The sequence below is a fragment of the Lissotriton helveticus genome, chromosome 9 (genome assembly GCF_964261635.1).
Source record: "Lissotriton helveticus chromosome 9, aLisHel1.1, whole genome shotgun sequence".
Lineage (NCBI taxonomy): Eukaryota > Metazoa > Chordata > Amphibia > Caudata > Salamandridae > Lissotriton > Lissotriton helveticus.
This window is the reverse complement of record NC_136070.1, coordinates 210382425-210406368: the sequence shown is the minus strand read 5'-3', so window position 1 is coordinate 210406368 and position 23944 is coordinate 210382425.

Genomic DNA, 23944 nt, shown 5'->3' with positions numbered 1-23944 from the left:
GGGTTGAATACTTTGAAGGATTATACTCTGATGAATATTATAATAAGGATGGTGCGATTGAGAATACCCAGATGGAAGCTTCCATCTAGCCCCGTAGCATTTTATCCCCTGAAATTACTGTAGCAGAGGTCCATGAATGTATTAATGCATCCCTGGGAGGAAAAGCACCGGGCCCCAATGGGGTTCCGGTCGATCTGTACAAAAACAATAGGGAATTATGGGCCCCGATTCTTGTACGCCTTTTTAATGCAACTTTACATGAGGGCTTACTTTCTTCATGGTGCCAATCTCTGATAGTACCAATTTTTAAAAAGGGTGATCGTGACAGTTGTAAGTGTTATCGCCAAATATCACTATTGGACTCCACCGTCAAGATCCTAGTGAGAGTAATTTTAAACAGACTCCAAATATGGGCTGACGAGAATAAAATTGTAAGCGATTTACAGTACGGCTTCAGGAAAGGGCTAGGGACAATTGAGCAATGCCTGAACTTGCATATTTTAACTGAAAAGTATACCAAAGCCAAGGAGGGTCGAATATTTTTAACATTTGTAGATCTTACTTCTGCATTCGACTGCATTTCGCACAGTAAACTTTGGCTGGTTATGGGTAACATGGGTGTAGATTGCTCTATCATAAACCTTCTTCGGGAACTTTATGCTGGAGCATCTGCAAAAGTTAGATTTGGGAAAAATGGGGAATGTACCGAATCTTTTGGAATTAAAAGAGGGGTACGCCAAGGCTGTGTCCTAGCTCCATTTCTCTTCACACTCTATATTAACGATGTGGAGAGGACACTATTGACTGAGTGCAGGGACCTTCCAATGGTAGGGGAATGGCCAATACCAACCCTGCTATATGCCGATGATGCCGTTCTTATGGCCAGAACACCACAGGCTATGCAGAGGTTGGTTACCTCATTCTGCGATTTCATGACAAGGTTAGACTTGCATATTAATTGTTCTAAGACCTTCACCATGTCCTGTGGATCGGGATCAAAAAATAGGAGAAGGGCACTTTATATTGATTCTATCCCTGTTGATGTTACCCCAACATTTTGTTACCTAGGAGTTTTAATTGATTGCAAGGGCCTATGGAATACCACTATTAGTACTAGGAGATTGCTGTTCTGCAAATCAATTATGGCTTTAAAGTACTTTAGCCGTATAATAGGGAAGAGACCAATCAAGGAAATGCTAACTATATATAAAGCTACGTGTGTGGCGATTGTAACATATGGCGCAGGATTATGGGGACATGCCAACGTGAGCTCACTCCAGGTTGTTGAAAATCTCTTTTTGAAATATTTACTAGCTGTCCCACAGAGCGTTTCAACATATGTTTGCCATGTAGAACTAGGGTAGCCTTACCTGGAAGACATTATGAAAACTGCACCAATTCTACTATGGCACATAATATGGACAATTGATGAATGGAATTTAAACCGCACAATAATGAACAATGCGGTTGGCCTAGAGAAGAGTGATAAACTTAGTTGGCTGTGTTATGTGAGGAAATTCCTCACTGCATTAGGTATGGGGTATTATTTCACAGAACCATCTACCTTATGTAACATTTCTAGAAAATCCTTAAAAGAAAAGTGTATGACTTATCTGCATGAGAATAGAACTGTGATTGAAATGAAGAAAATAACTGTAGTGGCCCATGAACAAATTGTGTTCTCTAGAAATGTACAACCTTATTTTAGTTTACCAATGAGTGACCATTAAAGGTTTTTATTAATTCGTTTTAGATTGAACCAGTTGTTTCGGTTACTTAGTTTCCCAGCAATGAATGATTGGTCAAAAACTTTGATAAAATGTCCCTGTGATGAATTGTCAGTACAAACAGATATACATATATTGTTCTTTTGTAAATTTTATTCTGTACCTAGACGAACGTGGGTTATTCCACTCCTGAAGACTATGGGAATTAATCGCTGTCGCCCTGCTTTTTTAACCATACAGAAGCTTAATGGTATTTTAAGTGTCGTATTTATTTCCTCATTCCTTAAAAATGTTTTTAAATCACGAAAATCAATTGTAATCTGAATTATGTGGAAATAACCTTTGTGTACTGTAATTGATTGTATTGTAAGAATCTTTTTAATTGTGATTTTCTATTATTGTACTTTTATGGTTATTCTGTCTTAATAACCAAATAAAGTTTTGAAATGAAAAATACACATAGACTTACACACACCCCATCCAACCACACACAAACTCAGTGTCCCATACAAATACTCACCCAACTAATCAATAACTAATGTACACACTCATGTAGCTAGTGACCAACTGTTGCAGCATGTTATACAACAACAGATACAGTGATGCACACATTCACATAGTTTAGTTACTAATCCGTGTATTAAGTGAGACACTTTTAATTACTCACTTAAACAGACAGTCAGAAAGCTATTAAATCCTCCATCCAGACAGTTTTATATCCACTTGCTCTTCAATACAGATTGGTATATATATATATATATATATATATATATATATATATATTCACTGAAAAAACCATAGGTTATAGACCATATATAGTTAGGAATTAGCATTTACAAAACCTTGAAAATTCACTGAAAAAACCATAGGTTATAGACCATATATAGTTAGGAATTAGCATTTACAAAACCTTGAAAATTCACTGAAAAAAACATAGGTTATAGACCATATATAGTTAGGAATTAGCATTTAAAAAACCTTATTTTACTCACACAAAACCATTGAAATTCCATATATAGTTAGTTGCACTAACTATATATCGCGCACCCGCAATCCACTGCTGATGATGTCACATATTACATCATTCATGACATGGTCAGTGACATCACTGATGACATCACTGATGACATCTCAAATGACATCACTGATGACATCACTGATGACATCATCCAGTGACTGTGTGTTTCTGTAAAGTTTAAATATGTTTTACATATTGAAGAATGAGTAGATGTAGAAGTGTCTGGATGAAGGATTTAGTAGGTGCGTGACTGACTGTATGAGTGAGTGATTAAATGTGTCTCACTGAGTGCATGGGTTAGTGACTAAACTGTCTTAATTTGTGCATCATTATGTCTGTTGTTCTGTAAACTGCTGCATGTGTTGATCAGTAGCTATATGAGTAACTATATGGGTTATTGATTGATTGCCCAAGTATTTGTATGGGAGACTGAGTGTGTGTGTGGCTGGCTGGGAGGTGTGTGACTCTGTGCAGATCAATGTGTACTTGTATCAATGATTGTATAAGAGAGTAATTATGTGTTAGTATATGTTTCAAAATGTAAGGTGCTCTATGTTTAACTGTATAGATTAGAAAATGGAAGTGTGATTGATTCTTTACAGGACTGACTAGGTGTGTGAGTAACTCCATGGATGAGTGACAGAGTGTGAGAGTCTGTATAGGTGTATGAGTGCATATGATAGTGTTGTAAAGATGAGTGATTGTATGTATGAATGATTGTATGGGTAAATGAGTGAATGTGTGTGTAAACATAGGAATCACTGAGTGCGTATGTAGTAACTAGTATTGGTGTGTCAATGGTTTCAAAAATTATACTCTGTATTTAACACTGGGTGTAACAGAGGTTATATTAAAGTGTGAGGAGATGCATTGTATTGTCACATGAATGATATCATCAGTGATGTGGTCATTGATGTCAAATGAGATGTCATCAGTGATGTCATCAGTGATGTCATTTGAGATGTCATCAGTGATGTCATCAGTGATGTCACTGACCATGTCATGAATGATGTAATATGTGACATCATCAGCAGTGGATTGCGGGTGCGCGATATATAGTTAGTGCAACTAACTATATATGGAATTTCAATGGTTTTGTGTGAGTAAAATAAGGTTTTTTAAATGCTAATTCCTAACTATATATGGTCTATAACCTATGGTTTTTTCAGTGAATTTTCAAGGTTTTGTAAATGCTAATTCCTAACTATATATGGTCTATAACATATGGTTTTTTCAGTGAATTTTCAAGGTTTTGTAAATGCTAATTCCTAACTATATATGGTCTATAACCTATGGTTTTTTCAGTGAATTTCAATGGTTTTTTAATAGCAAATATCATAAGCTGTCGAATGTCAAGTACGTGGTAAGTAAAAACATTTTCGTGTTTATGCACACTGATCTGCTTTGAATGCTGCCCCCCACCCCTCATTTCTATTAGGAGTACTCTCTCTTTGCAGATAGTGAAGGGTAGTTAACGCAGCCCTTTGCCCCCTTTGTAATCCGTCGTGCCTGCTTCTCTCTCCATTTGATTGATTGTTCTCTTTGGTTCATTCTCTATTTACAAACAAGCACAGAGTCGCAATACTCTGTTTAGTCTTTGCAGATAGCGAAAAATCGTGTAAAAAAACAAAAGGAATCGAGCAAAATCAGTAGGCCACTAATGGGATCTCTTTTTGACCTCGCTAAAATAGAAACATTAGGAACAACCTGTTGAAAATAGCAATGCGTATGTATATAAGCGGCGTTCATTTGTGTTCACAGTACCCCTTGTTGATTGTTTCAATCGAGCATTGAATTGTTCGAAGTTAATTCTCTTAAGGATCTTCTCTACCTGCAAACGAGGAAGAATAGGAATATTCTCTCTCCCTTTGCAGATAGTGAAGGGTAGGTAACGCAAGCCTTTAACACGTCGTACCTATTTCATTCCTCATTGATTGATTGATTGTCCGAACATTGACTGTTTGGGAATTAGTTCTTTTTGGAGGTATTCCCTGTTTGCAAATAAACGTAGGAAAATCTTTGCAAGTAGTGAAAGGGTACGTAATGCGGACCGTTCTCCCCCGTTGTAATCTGTCATGCCTATCTACTCCCCACTGATTGATGCACCTTTTTCACCCGGACCATTTACTAGAGATACGTCATCTGGCCCGACCAGAGAGCACCCCTAGTGAAAAGGACATATGCAATAATAACGAAGTGATCACTGTATCCTGTTAACAGAAACTTTACCATGAAACAACCTGGAAAGAAAAAAATAGGAAAACGAAAATCAGTAGGCCACTGATGAACATGAACTTTTATTAAACAACGAACAAAGAAACGATAACATAACGTAATGATAAAACCTATTAATGTCCTAGAAACAAGAAAACGTTAAAATATGCCAGTGGTGAGAGACCAGAAAAACAGTAAGAGAAACCAAATCACCCCTCGCTGTCCCACCGCCTGCCACGCCAAAAAAATCGATAGACTAGGGAAAATGCAAGTCAGTAGAACATCCACCCCAACTCTGGAAACTTCCAAGGTGGGGCAGGGTTCCGGCTACGCCCAGCCGGGAGCAGCCCATATAAGGCAGGTCCTGCTGCCACGCCTCGGCCAGGAGATCCTAACGTAGGGTGTAGCCGAAGGAGAGGCCGAGGCCAGCGGGACCCGGCCAGGGGATTGCCTTTACAACGCTGAACAGTTGCAGGGGGGGGGAATGTCTCCTCGACCCTCCCCTCTCTCTCCCAGTCCGGCCGCGGTGGCCCTTGAGAGTTGCAGGTAGTCCCGCCACATGCTCTTCCGGTCCGACCACCAACGGTCGGGGGGCCGAGGCCGACGGGATCCGGCTGCAGCCGATAAACCAAGAAACCCGTTCATGGGGCCAGAGCCAGGGGCGTCCGGCCGACATCCACCGGAAGCCCGGCCCGAAGACGGACGGGACACTTCTTTCTTTTATAATGGCTGCGACAACACTGGGGGGGATGTCTTGCACATGCCTCCGACCCCCCCCTCGTCCTCATCGCCTGGTCCGGCCATAACAAATCTCAAGCGAGACGCCGTGGGGTGCACTGGGAGGGAGAGACGGTGCGAACAGGCCTCTCCCGCCTCCCCAGGTGGAGACTTCCCAGCTGCACCCTCAGCGCTCCAGGCGCCCGGAAAACGGTTCTTCCACTGTGGCCATGCTGCAACGTCTCGCCCGGCAGGGTGGAGCCCGTCCGCTCATGTGACCCCGCGATCGCCGGTAGCTGCCGAACTCTCAAAATGGCGGTCGACCTGGCAAGAGCGGGCCCAGCATAAAGAAATGGCCCGGTCACTGGTTGACTCCACCACCGTAGTCCTCCACGACCTTGAAGATTCTAGAGGAGCCGCGGGAGTCTCCGACCCCCGATGGGGAATGACTGCCATGATCGCCCGTGGAGTGACGAAACTGTATCCGCGGGACGTCGGCGCTCCCATGCTGGCGCCAGCCTCACTTTGAATTACTAGAATCCTGCAGACCTCACTTCCGGTGAAAGCACAGTGTGACCCGGTAGGAAAAATTATTGCACCCCCTCCCCTTTTTGACTGATAGTTCAAACCACCGATCCTTTCCTTTGCCCTTTTAACGGAACTTTGGACTGCCTCCCCCTCTTTTACATTTTCTAGAGAAAACAAAACATTAACCACTACATTAGCATAGCAGTTGACACCAGAACTGTTTTCAAATTGAAAACCAACAACATCTTCAACAGAATCCTTTTTGTTTCTGCTGTGACCCTGCTACAGCACAGGCATTGTCCCCAGCAGTAATTCTGCAATGCCGGTAAGAATAGCTGTGGTGCCTACTGGACTCACTCACCCCCGCGGAGCCCCACGCCGTTTTTTGCTGGGCGGCAACTTACTAGACATCACTTTCGTGCCATCTAGATTTCAGCGCGTTCTGCTGCCTTGGAACTATTCGCACAACAGACCGCTACTGACAAGAATATTTCATTATTGGTGCTGTCAATTTCAATAAATCTATTGGATAATTAAAAAGAAATTGCCACGGTCTCTTCGTTGTTTAAATGTTTTTACTGTTTTTGTTTTGTTGTATATATTTATATGTTATTAAAGTTTTATATTCCTACTACTTTGTTGGAGTGCTATATATTTTTAATGTGACACATAATTGTAAAAACTTTGATGTACAAAGAGTCATTCCTGGAATCTTCCGCTTCAGGCTCGGTCCCCTCCCCAATCACAATACAGGATGGTTTTCAGATAGTAGGAACACGTGTGGTGTGACGGATCTCATCGGGTGTGGGCCTTGATCTACTATAACTCCTTTGAAGAGGGGTGATTCTTTACAGCTGGGGCCATAAACTACATCTGCAGGGCTAGCTGATAGCCTGGACAATCGGACACAGAGAAAGAGGAGTGTCAGAGGGTGCGGTAGTGAATAGGGCGAAAGGGAGGTGTCGGGCGGGCACAGAGTGTGATTCTCAGGGAAGAGCAGCGCAGATGGGGGGAGGTTTATTGCCCATGCATAAGACAGAGAGCGGTGGTGACCAGTGCCTAGGGAAGATGCTTGCGTGGGTGAGGAGCCATGCTACGAATCGACAGCGTGCAGAGAGTGGGTCTGGTCAAGACATCTAAAATGGCTGCCGTGCACGACAAAAGTGTGGCATTTCAAAAAAGGCAAGATGGCGCAGACAATGTTTTTCAACACTTCCTCATTTCCTTCGAATCGAACGTTAACAGACGTTGGGGCATATTACCAAAGTTAAGCGATATTTATCGCTAACGATGCTTACCAACCAGTTTTTTACCACTAAGCATCGTCAGAAATTATCGAAGATAAACCTTACTATTATCAAGGTTTATCGCAAATGCGATAATAAACGGCCGCAATGCATGAATATCGCTAAAAACTCAGCGATATTCATGCATTACCGAGCTAATGCTCTTAGCCATGTTATCCACCTCCCATTGGATAACATGGCTAAGAACTGCTCAGGGCAGGTGTTAATTTTTGGAGATATTCGCGCTTAGCGCGAATATCTCCAAAAGTTGGTAATAGGAGATAGATATCTTGCATGTTGTAATGCAAGTTATTGTGGTATATGGAACTCATACCATAATCTCTCAGGAAAGCAGAAACTGATCCTTTTGGGACCGCCTAAAAAGGCCTAGGGGGTGAGGAGTACTCTACTTTGCCCCCTTTTCACGTTCCGAACTATTTTATTTTACTCTCTTCTGTAATTACACAAAATAGCAGCGATAAGATGCATCGGAGACACACAGTGAGAGAAAGGAGGCCGGAGATGAAGAAGACATGTCAAATACACATTGGAGATAATATAGTGGCAGAAGGGAAGTAAATATGAGTAAACTTACCATGTAACATAAAAATGTTGCACTCTATACTGTAAGTCTCATTTTATACTACAATCACTTCGCTACAACCTCATAAATTAAAAATAAAAATGAATAATGTCTCAAACAATTTTTGATTTCTAAATATAAATTTATTCTTCAGAATTTTCTAAATTTGAAAGAACTAGTAACATGTCCTCATCAGCAATGTCCTCATTAAAAGTCTCCAATGATGATTCTTGTAACTCTATGGTCTCCAAACACTCGATAAATTCGCCATCAAGAGATTGATCAAAAAAATAATTCAAGTCATCTCCTCCTTGTGACAATATTTCATTATTGGTGCTGTCAATTTCAATCAATGTAGTGGAATCATTCAAGTCATCTCCTCGTGACAATATTTCATTATTGGTGCTCTCAATTTCAATCAATGTAGTGGAATCATTCAAGTCATCTCCTCCTTGTGACAATATTTCATTATTGGTGCTGTCCATTTCAATCAATCTAATGGAATCATACAAGCCATCTCCTCCTTGTGACAATATTTCATTATTGGTGCTCTCAATTTCAATCAATGTAGTGGAATCATTCAAGTCATCTCCTTGTGACAATATTTCATTCTTGGTGCTGTCCATTTCAATCAATCTAATGGAATCATACAAGTCATGTCCTCCTTGTGACAATATTTCATTATTGGTGCTCTCAATTTCAATTAATGTGTTGGACAATTCAAAAGAAATTGCCACGGTCTCTTCATTGTGAGCCATTTTATTTTGAAATTGCTTGCTGTAAATTGCAGAAAAAAATAATCACTTTCATTTATCGTTTTTAGTAATACATAATATAAAACTAACTTTATCAAGTATTTAGTATAACAGAAGGACTGCAAATAAATAACAGAAAACATTTTTCAAATTATCTTCAAGTGTACAACATAGTTCCCCTTACAAATTAACAACTCACCTTTTTAAAAGTAGCAGAAGTGTTAGTACTGTGTAAATCAAACACCAGAAATTCACCACCAAAAATTCCTCACAAATGTACCTCAGACAGTAGTATCACAAAATGGCTGTGGTTTCCTCTCATTTGACATATATACATAACCAATTAACTTTCATCACACACAAATACAAAACCAAAGTAACATTTTAATTGGTTCTAAATTTCAACACTTTCAAATGTGTTTTCCCCATGCAATTTTCCATAGGACATTTACATACGTCTACAGCCTGAATGGCTGAACGGAATTACACCAAACTTGGCAAAATGGTACATCAAACCTAAGAGGTCAGGAAGGATCTACTATGCCCCCTTATGGTCATTTCCCCCTTCGCTTTGGCCTCCTCTTGTCTCTCAATCCTACCGAGGGACAAGATGGCGGCCGCTACGGACTGTTTGGAATGTTGACAGACGCCGGAGAACCAATCAGCTTCGCAAAGCTCCGTAACGCGAAAAGTACGCGAAGCGGAGCGCTGTTACAGATATATATCTTTTTTTGAACGTTAATTTCTCAAAATCCACTGGAGCACATATATTGAGACCTAGCAAAGGCACATCGGGCTACCAGTCCCTAATATTTTGCCAAGTTTCGTGCAAATCCATTCAGCCGTTCGATTATTATTATTTTGGTTTTTTTTTGCCCCGCGGGGCCCTTTTAAAACCTCCACATCAAACCTAGGGGGTCAGCGAGGATCTACTATGCCCCCTTATAGTTATTTCCCCCTTTGTTTTGACCTCCTCTTGTCTCTCGATCCTACCGAGAGACAAGATGGCGGCCGCTACGGACTTTTTGGAATGTTGACAGACGCCGGAGAACCAATCAGCTTCACTTCACAAAGCTCCGTTGCGCGTAAAGTACGCGTCCTGGGACGCTGCCAGGTCCGCTGTTACAGATATATATCTTTTTTTAAACGTTAATTTCTCAAAATCCACTGGAGCACATATATTGAGACCTACAAAAGGCACATCGGGCTACCAGTCCCTACAATTTTGCCAAGTTTCGTGCAAATCCATTCAGCCGTTCGGGCTAAAAGTGAGGCCAACCGCCCTATGGAAAACTCAATGTTAAAAACACGTTTTGGGACCCCCCTTTTTTCTCGGCCCCCCCTTGACGAACCCCCCCCCAAATTTTCAAGGGCTGCTCAGAAACAAAATGTGCCATTTTCCTGAAAATTTCAGCCAATTCCGTCCACAAACGCCAAAGTTATTAGACATAGAATTTTCAAAAAACCCATAGAGAAAAAATCCTAACTATATATACCTACTGGCGACCGCCAGTAGGTAATATATATATATATATAATCCATATTTAAATTTCAAACTAAACTGTATTCACTGGATGATGTCATCAGTGATGTCATTTGAGATGTCATCAGTGAATTGATCAGTGATGTCACTGACCATGTCATGAATGATGTAACATGTGACATCATCAGCAGTGCATTGCAGGTGCGCGGGTTATAGTTAGCAGAACTAACTATGACAGAGGAATTTCTATGGTTTTGTACGAGTGAAATGTCCAAATAACTATAACACCCCTGAAACCTATGTTTTTTCTGTGAATATATATGTATATATATATATATATATATATATCTATATCTATATATATATATATATATATATATATATATATATATAGATATAGATATATATATATATATATATATTCACTGAAAAAACCATAAGTTTCAGGCCTTATATAGTTAGGAATTAGCATTAAAAAAACCTTTAAAGTTCACAAAAAAAACTATAAGTTTTAGGGGTGTTATAGTTAGCTGGACATTTCACTCATACAAAACCATTGAAATTGCTCCTATATAGTTAGTTGTACTAACTATATTTCGCGCACCCGCAATCCACTGCTGATGATGTCACATATTACATCATTCATGACATGGTCAGTGACATCACTGATGACATCTCAAATGACATAGATGCAGGATGCGGGGAGCCGGCAGGGACCGTGGGGGGCTTGGGGACCCCCACGGTCCCCAACGGAGAGGGCCAAGCCCCGCGGGATGGGGTCCCCGGGTCCAGAAGTGGCCCGGGAGGGGGGCCATGCAGCCCCCCTCCGCAATCATTTTTTTTTTTTAAATGTTTAAAAAAGAAGGCAGACCGGCCCCAGGGGATGGGGTCCCCGGGGCCTTAAGTGGCCTGAGGAGGGGGGCAAGGCAGCCCAATGTATTCCAAAGTAAGTCAAAGTAGAATGTTAGTATGTAACGCTACTAGAATGTAAGTATGTAAAGTTAGAATGTAGGGCTGCCATGAGGGGACTCTTGGGGAGTTTGTACAAGGTGCTGGAGAATACGGTTGCCTTGCTGTCTGCTCCTGTTGGTGGCTGTGTAAGCTGTCTTCTTTTCCTGCAATAAATCTACTTATCGGATCCACTGCTGTCTGCCTCTTCACTACATAAATTTGGCGATGAGCGGGATAAGGTAAAAAGAAGGCAGCACTCACCAATATTTCGAGCTTCCACGCGTTGTGCTGAAGACCGTTTTCTTGGTGAAGCTGTTTCTACTCATCCCAGGGTCATCAGCTCATCAAACTGTCATCCAACCTGTGGTAGGATGTATATTATTTTATTTTGGGCATCCTCTGCCTCTTCACTACACTCTGGTCACTGTACTACACGTGTACAAGTAGTCTTAGTATGCGTTTATACTAATTCTGTAGTTATCCAGTAACCAATGCTCATGGCCCTGTAGAGTGCCACCTCCCAGGCACAGTTCATACAATGTCCCGGGGTGTGCACCAGCGGGACATTTATGTTTGCTATTAAAGGGCGGGAGCATGGCTTCCACCCTGTGATAGCAAATCCTTGTTTGACTCGTTGAAGCAAGAGGAGGAAAACCTCATAACGCTTCAATAAAGCGGATCCGGATGGTAAAAATGGGGGAAAGAAATGAAGCAGGGTCTCACCCGTTCATTTAAATGAAATCCCTTGTGGGTAATGTTCTGGGGCCAATCCTATTATTATATTGCAGGGTCTCTGCAGCACTTTAATCTCACATGTAAATTAGGCGCAGGAGGGCACAGAGATGTTTTGCAGCATAGGGGATCGCCACCTCCCCGGGTATTGTTAATTAATTGTTTGGGGGGTTTCGAAGCCTGCTCAAGTCAGGGGATCGCCACCCTGCAGGGCTTTACTTAAATTTGCAGGGTGGGCCTCGCCAGTCCCTGAAGCCTCGGTGGCCCTAGGCAGTGCCTTATTGGTTCTGTAATCACACGGGCAGTACTCATGGTGTTATAAAGTGATACAGTCATAGAACCCTTGCAGTTGTAGAATTACCCAGGCTTCATTTATGTAGTAGTCTGTTGGTTTATATTTGGTAGGGGCACCCCAAAATTACAAATGATTTCCCTCCTAACCTTCTATCAACCGCCGATTTTCACAATAAACTACAGACAAGTGTTGTCAGAAAGAAAAGACCCATACACTCACTTACTTATTGGTAAAAAATAACCTTTATTAAAACAACACAAATAAATGGAAATGCAACTTTATTTGAAGAAACAGCGGTATAACATGAAATAAGTGGGTGGGACTCCTCCGGAAGCAGTGTACAAAACATGCAAGACAAAAAAGAAACATAAGTATGTGTGCCATGTCCAAGAGAAAAAGAAAGGTAGTCAGAATGAAAGGAAGAAAGTGAGAATGGGACTGAGAGCGAGTGGGTGGAAGTGATAATGGGAGGGAGAGTCGAAAGAACAGAGGGAGGAGGAGGCAGAGAGTCGGCCTACAGCTCCCAGTCCTCACTGTTCACCTCCTCTCACCCGTGTGTCTTGGACGCTGGGGTCCGCGAGAAAGAATGCGGTCCAGCAAGTCCTTAAAATGAAACAGAGATATGAATGAGGCCAGAATTACATTATTATCTACGGCAACATTGCTTGCCTGCACCTGTGCACCCTGGCTGCTGCACCCCTGTCATAGGTTGCTCCGCAGAATCCGAACGCCGTAGATAATGGTCCACCTCCTGATATTACCAACCCCCTGTAAGCAGAACACAGGGGATTCGAACTATCAGGCAAGGGAAAGGTTGGGAAGACGACTGCAGGGAAAAGGACCTGAAATGACAAAAGAACACAATGTAACCAATATCTAGCATGCAATGCTACTCTCATTTACTTCTCGCTAAACAGTATATAGATACCTGTAGAAAAAATATATATATATAAACACAATATGACAGGGCATGGGCAAGGCATGAAACGTCTCTCCTTTTCTTTTCTCCCTGGAAAGAGAAATATAACAATGATTCAAATACACAATATCCTGTGGTGTATTATATGGAAAACTCATGTGTGTCACTAACATACCCCTTACAAGTGTGCAGGCCTTTCATCTCAACAATCCAAATAAGCAAACCAGGTGTCACGGTGGATTCAGATAACTGCACCACTGTAAGGTAGGGAACGTAACATAAGGAGATACACAATTAAAGTTGCCCCCCACTCCTTAGGATTAGGCTCTAATTCCTGTAACGGAATAACATGTAGTTGAGAATCACTACTGCTGAGCTTCATCGTTTATTCCAAAAGAAAAAAAGGCGGCAAATGGTAGAGCGTAGTTGCAACCACCACTGCTCTCCGCTACTACTCAAATACCAAAGTTTAATACGAATCGGTAGCGCGTGGTAAAGTCCGCCACTGTGTTCCGTTCTAATAATCCTGTACTGAATTATAATCCTACAGACACAGCAGTGTGTAGTTGTGACCACCACTGCATTCCGCCTGTATTCCCAAACAGAATGTCTCCAAACAAATGATATTGCTTGGTTGACTCCACCACGACTTAACAACTCTCTCTTTCTATCTCACAACAGAATAATCCTGCAGCATGGTAGTGCGTAGTTGTGACCACCACTGCACTCCGCCTGGCCACATTTATTATCTCAACAAGATACGGTAGCACGTAGTGAAGGAAACCACAGCGCTCCGCTCTCTCTCTTTCCAGTCTTCCTGGTTTTACATAACACAAGAAACTGTAGCGCGTGAACGCGTTCGCCACCGCGCTCTGTCTTTCATCAAATATCCAGCGCTGATAGCGATGAGCACGAGGCAAGACTTTCACGCTACGCTATCCAAGAACCAGTAAACGCTTCCTACCTGAAGCTCCTCCACAGCCTCCAGAACTAGGCGCGACCTCCTCCAAGGCCGGTGTATCCAGAATAACGCGCATCGGCGGATGGGCGTGCTTACCAAAGTACTTCCTCAATGAGCAAGGACTCATGGGAGTTGTAGTTCCCCCATGCGTGCAGGCACCGCGGACCCCGATCCTGACAACCCCAGCCCCTTCCCCCACATTGTTCAATTGCTGCTCCGGCCCACCAAGGCTTAACTGCTCACCTGCCACCACCGGTGTGTCCAACAACATGCCGGTGCGAGCTCCGACTCTGGGGTGCCTCTCTCAGGGTGGCACAGCAGGTCTCCGGTCGGGGACGGTGTCTTGATACCATGATGGAAGGCGTCAGAATACCCAGGGCATATCACGGGTTGAACACCCGCTCCACCCAGTTTGGTGCAACCAACTCAGTGTCTGAAAAGGAAGAAATAATATAATGTTGGAAATGTCTTGAGGTAAATTAAGGTTTTTTTCAAGCTTAATAGAGAACACCAGTTGAGTGCATCCTTCCTTCTTGAAGTACGATTTACCAACTGTTAGTGGTAATTGTGGTTCAAAGAGGAGTAGGAGTGTACGAGAATAGACATGGTTAAATAATAATATGTTATGCCAAAATTCACATACAAAGGAACAGAGCGCCTGCTAGAAGCATAATGTGCACGTGTAATGCAGTGGCACAAACTTGTGTGCATGTACACTTAGTACTCAACTCACTACAGTGCCCCAAAAGCCAACGCCACATGTCTGTAGGGCAGCGCTGCCTGCTGGCTCAGGCCTATAGTACGGTCCAGCTGGTCCTTAAAATGAGACAGAGATGTGACTGAATGAGGGCAGAGATCACCTCATTACACACAGCAACGTCACTTCTTCGCACCTGCGCACTCAGGCTGATGCACCCTACCCTTCCCGCAGCACCGCGCTCAATTGCAGCCCCTGTGCACCCAGGCCCCACTGCTCACCTGCTGTCATTGTTGTGTGTCCAAACGCGACAGCCAGCAGGGTTCACTATACAAATCGAGTTTTGATTGTGAGGATGGTGAACACCTCATGGATCCCTTTTTTTATTGGGCATTTTGATATGCGAGGTGGGTGTGGCCATATCACCTGAGGCAGTGTGGAAGCACAGGGACATGTGGCATCATGTTTATCCTACTTATACGTACCCAAAGTGGGATGGGCTTGCATATGCCTGGTCAACGTAGGGATGTGAATAATTATTCCTGGGACCTGGGCGTTGTTCAGTTCCTGCTTGGCCAGGAAGTGTACCTATGTATTGTATTGTATTGTAAGGGGAGCTTGTAAAGCGCACTGACACCGTAGGTTTCCTGGCGCTGGTTGAATGCTGAAGGACCAGAGGGATTTAGCCAGATTGAGGGAAGAGCCATGTTTTTAGGGATTTACGGAAAAGAATGAGAGAGTTAGAGGTTTTGAGAGAGAGGGGAAAGGAGTTCCAAAGTTTAGGGGCCAGGAATGCGAATCTCCGGCCTCCAGATCTGCAAAGTTTGATGGGGGGGATGAGTAGGAAGTGAAGGTGGGAAGATCTCAGGTTCCGTGAAGGACAATAGGGCCTGATAAGAGATTTCAGAAAGACGGGACAGGAGCCAGATAAAGATTTAAAGGTGAGGCAGCCGATCTTAAAGGCTGCCCTCGAGATGACAGGGAGCCAATGCAGTTTAGAAAGAAGGGGTTTGGTGGATTGCCATTTCGGAATCCCAAGGGCCAGTCTCGCCGCTTGATTTTGAACAGATTGTAGTCTGGAGAGACTGTTGAAGTTTTGATGTCGCACAATCCGCAATTTACACTAATGTAGCATGTACCGGGAGGGCGGAAACTATCGCTAATGAGATGCTGTCCAAAAACATTGAATGGCCAACATCACATGTCGTTGTCAAGCTTGTGGATATGCGCAGACAAACATGTCAATGGTGTGCGGTATTATTGAAAGTGTTGCTATCGCGAAGCGCACACATGTGAATGTGATTGGATGGAGGGAGGATCAGCAGTGAGGCTACATCATACACAGTGATAACACTCATTACAGTCAAACAATGCATGTCAAACGTGAATTTGAAAGTCTCTCATATGACACACTATTATACTGGTAAAGCCTGACAACAGAGCATACTACAACACAAATCTACACATTACTCTTTGCTGTTTGTCACATGTGATCTAGGATGTGCACTCTGCCCGTGGCTGATGATAGCCCTTCGAGCCACAAAAACGCAGGCCAGAAGGCAGCACAATAATGTGCACACACACACACACACCAGGGACATCGTGTAACACACATTTGTTTTTTTATGTAACCTTTCAGATGCATGGCCATCACACGTGGAAGGCTACTATACAGACCATGAATATTGGTCAAGATGATCGTTGCATGTTGTGTGTAGTATAAGATATGTGTACACAGCAAAAAACTTTTTTAAAAAGCTCTCAAAGCAGAAGAGGTGTCTCTCATCAAACGCTGTAGAGAGAATGACTAAAATGGGTGGGGTCCTCCAACTGTTACAATGGGAAATGTTATGAACCAATCAAATGCTTTTTTTCACATCACATGGCAATCGGGCACCGAGCGCGCACCTGACACGATTTTGAGAAAATGTATTTACCATAATATAAGTTTATTACAGTTAGAAGTATATAAATATTTAAAATATTTTAGAATATCGCTTGCTCTTATATACACATTAAACTTATTTAGATATAGTTTTGAGACATAAAAAGAAAATGAAGGAAAGGTGTATCCGGCACGACACTATACGTCTATGACGTCTTTGATGTAACGCAGGGCCTGGCAGCGTGCACTCGTCGCATAAGCGCTGAGCATGACATAACACGCGGCTTGGTACAGAGTACCCTTTGCATACCAAAGTAGCAGCTGGCACGACCTCATACCTACATGATATTACGCGGGATGCGGTGCCACAAAGCTGTTATAGTTAGCTCAACTAACTATAACGGGCAAATTTCTCTGGTTTTATATGAGTTGAATGTCCAACTAACTATAAAGTCGCTGAAACCTATGGTTTTTTAGTGAATTTCAAAGGTTTTTTAAATGCTAATTCCTAACTATAACGTCTGTAAAATCTATGGTATATTTATAGATATACCTCAATAGTCTTCTCTTTTCTTTATTGGAGGCTAATGGTTATCTAATAGAATGGAAAGCAAATAGGGTTCCCAAAAAATACTGGAATTTGATTTGCAGGTAGAAAAAAACAATATTCTATCAAATCTATGCCCTATTTTTTCGTTTGTTTTTCCGAGTGTAAATGTGGGAATGTTTTCAGAACTTGTACAGCTTAAAAGTGTGGTTAAAGCAACTATTTTTGCTAAATCATTATAGTGTGATGGAATTCATTTAAAAAAAGAAGTCAAACGGAAGTAAGTTTCCTTTCACGCATAAGTGCTCTGTAGAATTAATACAATAACCCTTGCCATTTCATGTAAAGATGCCCAAAGCAAAACAACAATTCACTCCTCTGCGCCACACACAAAGGATAAAGGATTTGTCACTGAAAATACACGTGCATCCTCTGGGATGTTATGAAGTATAGATAAAAGACGGCTTCCACAGTATGTGTTGATTCTATGGCAGAAGCATGGCACTGAAGAGACAGCAGATGGACGCTGACATAAATCGACTATTGAGGTATTTCAGACAAGGTCATTAGATACCGTTTTTGGTTGTGCTGGATCAAGAATATTGTTTCAGACAAAACCCAGGGAGCATGCGTCGTGTTCCTCTCTGTGAGTATGTCTTCAAGTAGACATATACCTCTTAGCTCTCTCTTTTGAATATGAGTAGTAAATGTTGTGTCAAATTTTTTATTGGGCACTCTTTGAATGTGTCCATATGGCTCCAAGCCCAAATTCTGTAAAAACAACAAACTTTAATGTAATTCTTTGTTTTATTATATTGCCCATGAAAATCCTGACAAGTATTTGTCCAGATACGTTTTGAGGCATGGTGGAAGTGGGGCCCAGTCTTTCAGGGTTCCCCCTTATAGAACCAGCTCTATTTTGCGGAGAGTCTTGCTCTGGTGACTCTGAATAATTCTTAAACAGTTGCTGTAAATAGCATTTCCCTTTAATTTATTTTTAATCTGGGTAATTTGTGAGAGTCTATTACAGACATGTTGCTGACAAATGTTGTGTTTATGTTTCATGCAATATTTATTAGAAAAAGTTTATTTTAGATCCAAACAGGATATGAGAAATGGGAGGGTGTTACATATTTGCATGATATTAGTGAGCTGCTGCTGTGTTACAATATTGAAAACACATATCACTATCCCTGAATATTAGATTAAACACATTTAAAATTCGGACGAGTGTGCCTGTGCAATGTCAGTGACTTGGCCAAAGAGGGCATGAAAGAGCTGAAACTAGATCATAAATTCAAAGCTGATCTGAACAGGGGCCCCCAAAATACTCATGTCACAGGCCTGCAGAATCCTTAATATGGCCTTGTGTGTTACTATTTTCTTTGTATCTTGTCGCCTGTATGTATGTTTTCCTTTTTTTTATCTCTGTTTAACACTTTCAGCCACCTACCTTTCATGCACAGAATGAGGTACAGACCAATTGTTGTAGCCCTTTTACTAGCCTTCTGAGGTATATGTCAATGAAACGCATTTAAATGCAAGAACCCCTGGCAGTGAAAGGAGTGAAAATGTCAGGCCAAATGAGCAACAGGTACAACACTGTTACACAATATAGCATGGCTACAGTCAATGTTATGAATATTAGTACACGCAAAGTAAGAAAACACGTCTGAACACTGAAAAACTAAAATCCAACCTACTACGGTCACAATCCTTAAAACTTTAAACCTCCTGCTCGAGGCGTTTGAGTTAAAAAGGAATATGTTGAGTTTCAGTAAATAGCGAATGGGAAGGGCTGTGTTAGATGCGTTGTCCTGAAATTATGTTCAATATTATAACTTAACATGTTCACCCCAACCGGGGTATCTTGGCGCTGAATAACAGATGTTTCATTTTACCCAACTCAATGGTACTCACTTTATCGACCTCAGGTGGATGAAGGGCTGAGTGGCCCTGCCGAGATTTGAAGCTGAGGCCATGAAGTCGAACACAGGCCCCTGCAGTGGATGCATTGGTTCCACTGAGCCACCAGACCCGGACATTATATGTCCTTATTTAGAGTTAAGTATTACATTGGCATCACCCAAACATTGACAAGGCCCATACAGCCATTGCTCAGTCCTCTCACCTGATTTCTAAGATATGGCACAGGTCCCTCTACTCTAGCACTTGCTCACAAACAAGTACCCACATTTACTAAGATTTTGCATTGGGGTCGCAAAGCTTTTGTGATGCAGCCATAATGCAAAATCCTTTTTGGCATTTATTAAGCAATGCAACACCACTTTTATTAGATTTGCGTGGTCTAGTATGTACAAAATGATAAAGCTCATAATGCTGCCTCTAAAAATACTATGCGTAGACAGACATTTAAACTTTTCACATATTGAATGTGTCCTGTAATGTGCAGGTTAGGAAAAATTATATTCTTTTACTCAAGGAGATGTTATTTTATGGGGCAAAGCCCTGTTTAACAATTTTGGCAAATAGGACATAGGTGGCTACCACCCACGGGACGTCCCCTTGATACAAGTGAACCTGAAGCACTATTTGCCTTGTTTTAAGGCTACTTTCCCCAAAAACAGTACCTTAGCAATATTTTATGCTGCCTTGTATCAATTTGCATTACTTTTTGCAGATGTGCAAAGTGTTGCTATACACTGTGCTAAAGCTTTTGCTGTATTAGCTTTTGTTTGACCATTTTAATTTTCCTATATGCTTGGACGTTCATGTCTCCATTTAGCCCGTTTTATTTATTGAATATATCTTAGGCTTTGGTGCTGTTGGCACATTTCCTTACTTAGATAATCTGTTTATTTATTTGTTTTTAAAGATTCCACATTTTTTTTAAGTCTGCTGGTCACGAGCTGAGTGCGCTTATCACTGACAGTAGGAGCGACTTTGCTTGATTTCAAGGTTTTTATTGACAATTCTTATAAATGTATCTTTCTTTCCATTGCCGGTCTTATCGCAGACAAATGAGTGTTTGCTTAACAACTTTTGGTCACTCTCCCTCTGTCTCCCATAAACGACGACCATAAACCATGATTCGCGTATGGATAGCCAAGGCGCCGCATGAAACTGGTGAACCCCTGGCAGCCTAAAGAAGCAGCTTTGGCATGCCCATCTTTGCAATCTTTCGCTTCACATGCCAAGCTTCAGTTTAAATAAGGATTCTGCTAAGTTCCTCCATCATTTCTACATATATGCTTGCTCCCCTTTCGTGAAGTAGTCAACCAGGCCACAAGAGCTGATGGTTAATGTGCATTTTTGTTGTCATCATCCTAAATCTCGTCATGTATGTTCATGTTTCCTTTTAAATCTTGAATCTCCTAGTAAACTCAAATTATAACTCCCAAGATCATTGAAGAACGAACCTTTGACATATGGTTCACCATCGAAATATGGCTGATATTTATTGTATTTCAAAGAAAGGAATTAGTCTAGAGATAATTTACGAACCATCAACAATGATTTCTTTAGTTACTATTCCATACTTTAGAGAGACAGAACTTGTTATTCTTCAAATTAAATTTCATGTGTCTTGTAAGTTTCATGTTTGGTTAGCCCTTTGAACTTCGACACATTTCAACTGTTTTGGCTTCACAGCAGCCTTTATATATATAATAAGGAAACAACAAGCATAATTAATATATTTCACCTTGTGGTTTGCTACAGTGTTTAAATGTGGGAATGCACCAAAATCCTTGGGTGGATGAATAGGAACGCCCACACTTCCCCATGTAATGCCTTCTCAACTCAGAGTGGTACAAGGCAGAGATTTGCGTTGCCTTGCGTCATTCTGGAGTTACTTAGCTACGCAGTCACGCAACGTGGCTTTGCGTAGCTCAGCCATTACCCCCAGGTCCCTCCAGTCCTTGACTAATTCCTCACTTATAGAGATAACCATCTCCCTGACAGAAAAAAGAATGCTGTGACTCCTAACTCCACCCCCTCCCACTGGCAGTACTTAACCAGTAATTACCTAGCATTCAGCCTGTTCTGTTTTCGGTCTTTTGACACAAATGCGACAATGAGCTGGATGCTGTTCTCCTTCTTCAGATCCATGTCTGGCTGCTTAGGTGTCCTGGATGGGGTTGGCCTCAGGTGCCTCCCAGTTGCTGGCCAGCCCTTTGTTGCTGGTGCGCCGGTCCTCCAGATCATTACCAGGTTAAGGTGAGGATTTCTTCCTGGTGGCTGGGCCGTTGGAAGATGCACTGAAGTGGCTGGATTGATGCTCGTGAGCTCTACTGTTGGTGCCCCTGGAATGCCTGGTGGCTAGTGTGGTACTCGATGTCCTAGTTCCCAGTCGCTGGGGCTGGTGAGACATGCCTGGGCTGGCTTATGGCGGTGCTGTCGATGCAGATGTTGTCGAATGGTGTCTGCCTGCCCCCTGGGGTGAGTAACGCATAGTGTTTTTTTCCTCTGATTCTGGCTGCTGTATACTGGCTGTGCATCGGTGCATTTGGTGTTCGTTGGTTCCATTATCACTGCATGTTCTTTGCTTTGTTTTGTTTTGCTTTGATCACTTTCACATTCCTTGCCCTCTACTCTTGCCTGGCGCGCTGGCTGGCTTCTCAGGGGCTGTGCTGGTGGTACCCCTGGGGTGTCTGGTGACCGGTATGGTCATTTGCCTGCTTCCCAGGTGCTGTGGCTGATGGTGCGCGCCTAGGCTGGCTGGTGGGGGCGTGGTGAGGTGGACAGTGGGGGCTGGAAACTCCCAGCACAAGGGGTGTGTACTGTGTTGTGGTTTTCTCCTGCTTTTTTCACTGCTTTTACTGGTTTAGCTCATGCTTGGAGCCCTATTTATTTTCCCCTTTGTCGGGCTGTGTCTCTTCTCTGACCTTGTTTTGCCGTGCCCCATTGGTGGCGGGCAGCTTGGGTCTGTGCTTAGGGTGCCCCTGATGAGCCTGGTTGCAGTTGGGCAAGTTTTGGCTTAGCCCTTGCGTTCTGGCTTTGGGGCTCGCGTGGGCTGGCTGGTAGGGCAGTTCTTTTGTCGGCAGTACTGTTGGGGTTCTTCTGGCCCCGGGTTGTGTCTGTGTTGCGGTTTTTCTTCCCCCTTTTTTCTGCTGTGGGTTGCTTTGGGTCCAGGGTTTTCTGTTTTGTATGTCATGGAGTCCTTGGCTTCTGTTGTGCGGTCTCTGTTTTCAGTGGCAGGGTTTCTGCCTGCTGTGTCACTGGTGCATCTGTGACCAGGTTTGGGTCCCTGCGGTGATGGCAGGGTCCTGACTCTTTCCACTTGGGGCTTGGTCTTGCGATTGGACTTGGTCCATTGGGGTTCCTGTGCACTTTCCTGCTGGTTTTCTCTAGCAGGTGTGTGTTGGATCCAAGGATGTTTTTTTGCCTCTGGTGTCTCCCGTCCCAGGTCTTCATGGAATTTTGGTGGCCCTGCTGTTGCTGTGTTGTCCTGGGTCCAGTTTCTGCCTGTTCCTTCTTCCGTCTCTGCCCCCTCAGTGGGGTGTGTGCCTGTGTGCCCTCCGGGCTCGTTCTTCCTTGGGTGATGGTGTCTTCGGGTCTGCATGTGGGGCCTTGGCTCTCCCTCTGGTTGTCGTGGCCTCAATGTGCCTCTGTTTGGTTGCTCATTGGTTTAGGCTGGTTAGGTTGGTGGTACCTTCCCGGCCCTTGTCTCATGGTTGGAGGCTTCCAGATTGTGGCAGGGGGGCTTGCCTTCAAGAGGTATCTGACCTCTTGAAGGCCGTTGGGGCCTCGGATACTTATGTGTTATCTTTTGGGTGCCTGTCTGCCTTTCTTGTTTCCCTTTACCTGGCTACATTGCGCCTTGCTTGGGTGTGGTTCTTTCAGGGCCCTGGTGGTCGGGCGTTCTGTGCCTGGTGTTGCTGAGGTTAGGGCTGGCCTCCTTGCCCTTTCCTCTGACCTCTTCTATGCATCTGCTTTACCCTGATGTGGGCCTGGCCGTGGTGTTGGTTTGCCTGTGTGGGCTTGTAGTGTAGTTCCTATATTCCCAATAGGCTCTGCGCATTGGAATAATATAAACAGCAGTGTAGACGTAGGACTGAGGTCGACTAGGTCTCTACTCACTATATTAGACTTAATTAGTTTTGCCAGCTAGCTCAGAGGTCACTAGAAACTTTCTCGGGTAAACAAGGAGGAGTTTACCTTCCCTGGATAGACAAGAAGGGATTAGCTCTGACAACCGCATAAACATGACAACTTTGCTCCCTGAGAGTAAAGAGTGTATCTCTAGAGTTGTGTGAAAACAATAGACAACTATTTCACTCAGTCAATCGTGCATACTTAGTTTCACCAGAGTGCAGAGAAATAGAGAGACGGGCGTTTTCAATAAAAGGTGTTATTTATTGAGCAGTCTTCTTTCTCATGCAAGAGAAATGAATTGCCACAATTGCAATACTTAACATGAAGTAAAGTGCGTACAGTAAAAGGAGTATTATGAAATAATACTGTAAAAGCATTGATATGGTTTCTTAGCCATATGATACTTTAAAATGCATAAAATATATACATATACATAAAAACATTGACTAACGTACTCAACTGGTGCTTCTAATCTACGCCTACCCCGGTGTACCTAACCTAAGCCTAATACGTGGGAAGGAGTAAGTAAGTTGCAGTTTAAGTTAAGTTAGGTTTTTGCCAAGGATCTGAATTAAGAATTCTCTTAAGG